Source organism: Arabidopsis lyrata, assembly GCF_000004255.2.
Source record: "Arabidopsis lyrata subsp. lyrata unplaced genomic scaffold ARALYscaffold_4, whole genome shotgun sequence".
Classification (NCBI taxonomy): domain Eukaryota; kingdom Viridiplantae; phylum Streptophyta; class Magnoliopsida; order Brassicales; family Brassicaceae; genus Arabidopsis; species Arabidopsis lyrata.
In genome coordinates, this window is record NW_003302552.1 from 21097703 (window position 1) to 21101854 (window position 4152).

Sequence of the window (4152 nt, forward strand, 5' to 3'; positions counted from 1 at the left end):
TAGATCGAATCAGATCTGCGACTCTGCAATTCTTCAAATTTGGGAATGTACTCCTCGTGCAAATCGGAGATCCGATTATAATATGAGAGAAGCTTCTCCAAATAAGATTCATCTTCCAATTCCATCACCTGCCACAAATCGGAATTACGAATATCACGAGACATAGCCTCAATTGATCACCGACGAAAGAAAGGAGAGAGAAAAGCCGATTTCCGAAGAACATTGAGATTTCATTGATGTGTATGTTTTTTGCAGAGATGAAAGGAGAGAGACAAGCTTTTTGGTTATTTTTAATATATTGCGTTATATATATGTTTTCGAATGAGATTATAATAAAAGTTACGTCGTCTATGTGGTTATGTACTTCATTAAATAGGCGAAAGGTCGGGGGTTCGAACCCGAAAGTTGTTATATTTTGTCTCAAATTTTTGTTTTTACAAAATTAAACGAAACGACGTCGTTTTGTACGAATGACGTGGCCATCTCAGTTGCAAACACGGCATCCTAGTCAGCAATATTTAACGGAACAGTAATACCGTTTGTCGATTTGATGGTTTTGACCGGATTTACATTGTCCGTATAGGAAATTCAAAATTTAGTTTATTTCATGTAGTTATAGGCACGCTTCAAAGTTCTGTGTATAAATCCGATAAAGCAACTAAGTTCGTGGGGGAATCGGCCGTTTTCCCGGTGAAAGTCCATAGATTAGGGATATGAACGTCCATAGATTAGGATATAAAAACAACACATGCACTGCACTTCCTATTGTTTCATCAGGGTTATGCTGAGGAGGAATTGGAGTATGAAAATAGTACTTTAACATTCTAAATTTTTCTAAGGGATCACGTAAGTCTGTTGCTACAAGATTTTACAAGCAAGACATGTAATTATATTATTCTTTCTTCTAGGTTTTAGAATTTGTATTTCATACAGAAATATTTAACTGGTTCTTCTGATTGTAGAATGGAGTTCTTCTTTTTGGCGGAAACAAATTAGGTATCGTAACTATGATGCAAAATTTTATTTCAATCATCACCGTCCGCATCTATCTCTCCGTCAACTCCTCGTCTATCTCCTTCCATCGTTTTCATCAAATCATAAGAATCAAGATTTCAAAAAAAAAAAAGAAAAAAAGAAAAAAAAAAAAAAAGAATCTTTTTATTGTGTGTGTTGGGCTATTTAGCCAATTAGGCTTTAAAGGCCCTGTAACACTTTCAATAGAAAATCAGTTACCCCAAAAAATAATTTGAGTTAAAAAGGAAAAGTGAAAAAAATACCAGTGCGAAAATTGTTTACTGTTTCCTTCCAAAACTGTCGGCTTTTAAAGGGCCAATTAATGGGCCAGATCAGCCCAAACCAGTAGGGTTGCCTAATGCTGGCCCATTTGAATCAATACCTTTCCAGGGACTTTCTTCAATATGGACTATTTATTTTTGTTTTTCTCAGTTCATAACATAAATGTTTTGCTTCGAAACAGAGAAGACAACAAATTACATCTAGAGAGGCCAGTACTTCGTTGCCGATCAATCTATTTATTCTCTTTCTCAAATTGAAAAAATTTCGGTTGCTCGTGTAGTACGATTTTCGGATGATTTTGGCCGAAACTGGCAAAAGAAAGTATGTCATCGTGTTTTTGTGTTAAGGAAAGAAAATAGGACATCTATTTACCAATAACAGAGATACAAACATATCGAAGTGGTAAACTTTAGACTTCAGTTTGATAACATGTGGTTCATATTGTTCATCAGTTTAAACAAGTTTTATGAAGTTATTGTTAAAAGTGAATTTGTAAAAAATTTGTTCTTTCGTTTTCTTTGGGGATTATTGCCTACAATGCCATTTTTTTGAAAAACTTACGAAAATGCCTTTTTTTTTAATAGTTTACGGATTTTGCCTTTTTTTAACACTTAAAAATGTACGTATTTATGATTTTTTTTTGCAAAAATACGTACTTTATACCAAATACTAAACCCTAAGAACAAATGGAACCGACTAAACCCAAACATAACGAGTGAAACGCATGTTAAATCATATTTTTGGAGCCTGAAAAATGGCAAATCCACAAACTATTCAAAAAAGAGCAAAATCCACAAATGCCATTATAAAAAATGGCAAAATCCGTAATTAATTCTTTCTTTGGAAGTAACCAAAACATAACAAAATTGCAATCAATATAAATAAATAAAACGAAATCTATTTTAGTTGAAATTATTAAAATGGTTTTTGGGTTTGGTTTGATTTGTTTTGGAATTTGTTGAGTTTTTTTTATTTTGCATATACTCTATCTAGTTTTAATTTATAAATGTTAGTAGTATTTTAAAAAAGAAAATCGTAATGTCAAGTTAGAAGTACGTACAAATTAATAGTGATACAAAGAATACACAGTCTAGTATATATATACAAGAATAACCAATCCAACAGAATTGGAAAATTTAGATAAACATTGTCTTTCTTAAATAAATTGGTTGACCTAACTATAGTTTATTATTGATTTTCTTAATTTATATTCTCTAATTTATTTGTTTATTTAAAGACATGCATATACGCGTGTACATGTAACAATTAAGAGATGTTATTGGCTATTTGATCCAATCACTTTCACTTCATGCCAGCTAGGTGGTTCCAAATTCGAAGTAAGAATTCCATACGTGGATGTGTGTGTGCTCACTGATTTTCTTACGTATACAGTATACTCCCTCAGTTTCTAAAAATTGATTTTCTAAAAATTTCACGTATTTTAAGAAACAATCATATTTAATTATTTATTTTTATTAAACATTTTTAATAACCTATGAACCAATAGTTATCTTAAACAGTTAATCATTACGTTTTGAAATCTACGAAAATAAACTAAAAATAAAGAAAAAATCTAAAAAATCAATCTTTGTAGAACAAACCAAAACAATAGAACATCAAACTTTTAGGAACAGATGAAGTGCTGTATACGGTATACGATCATTGATTTATTTTTTATTTTGCGTCGCATAAGTAAGTACTCCCTCCATTCTTTTATAAATAATGGTTTAGGAGAATGGACATATATTAAGAAATCATTTAAATTTTATTTATTCTAAACTAAAACATCATTTATTATCTATTCAACCAATGAAAAAATAATCTACAGAATCTAAATCGTCAAAACCAATAAAAAAAGTAATTAATTTTGTATTAAAAATTGAAAACATCATCTATTTAAAAACAAAATTAAAAACTTAAAACATCACTTATAAAAGAACCGATGAAATATATGTTATCAGTTTAATTAGTAATAATGATTACCAAATTTTTTTATGGTATATGATAAAAAAAAAAACTTAATAGTCAAAATGTGATAACGAAGATTCAATGATTTTTAATATGTTTACAGGGACCTAGCGATGTTGTGATGAGTTAAACAGACTTTTCCATATTAAATTTGTTTTGTTTTTTTAGTTTTTTTTTTAATAAATAAATTTGGTTTTGGTTTTAGTGTTTCAGTGCAATTCTGATTAGATAAATGCTCTGATCGTGGCAACTAAATGCTGATTTAAAACGACGAGCTTGACGAATTCCCGTCCAACTTGCAACGGGTTTAACCCTATATGGATCAAACCGATCATGATCTTTTTAATAAAATTATGAACCAGTTACCAGTCGAAATTATACAAAACTTCAGCTTTTTAAAACTTTCGGTTTTGGTCTACCATAATATCCCTATTAAACTTTCTGTTTTCTTTTTGAATAAATCTGTTTAGCTATTACATAATTCACAAAACTAATTCTCAAGTTCTACGTTTAAAAATCTTGCTATCATAAAAAAATAATAGCGGATAAAAATTTGAGGAAAAGTTAGAATCTATCAAAACTACTATAACGTGAAGAAAATAACTCACATAAATTAACGATATCATTGAATTTACTTTTTCAGTCAAATTCCATGATATATCTTAAATTATTTACATAAAGTAAGAAATATGCAATATATTGTTCTTATAGATCCATAAGACTAAGAAAGCTACAACCATTCATATTATAAAAAATCGAATGTAAATGAGATTTGGGAAGTATTTTAGTCATACTTAAGAATAAAGCTTCTATAGCATTGCACTAGAAGTCTATAAAGATAATTAACTTTAGCTCTAGAAAGGAAGCCTCTAAGCTCTTTTTCACGCC

At 29.8% G+C, this 4152-nt stretch overlaps 1 long non-coding RNA gene across 1 annotated transcript in view; it reads right to left on the minus strand.

The window, feature by feature from the left end:
• LOC110229497 overlaps nt 1–1144 on the minus strand; it is a 2074-nt gene extending 930 nt beyond the window's left edge. Inside the window, exon 1 of the long non-coding RNA XR_002332880.1 lies at nt 747–1144. This is a non-coding gene — a long non-coding RNA (uncharacterized LOC110229497). The remainder of the gene's footprint in view (nt 1–746) is intronic.
• Nucleotides 1145–4152: the final 3008 nt, after the last annotated feature.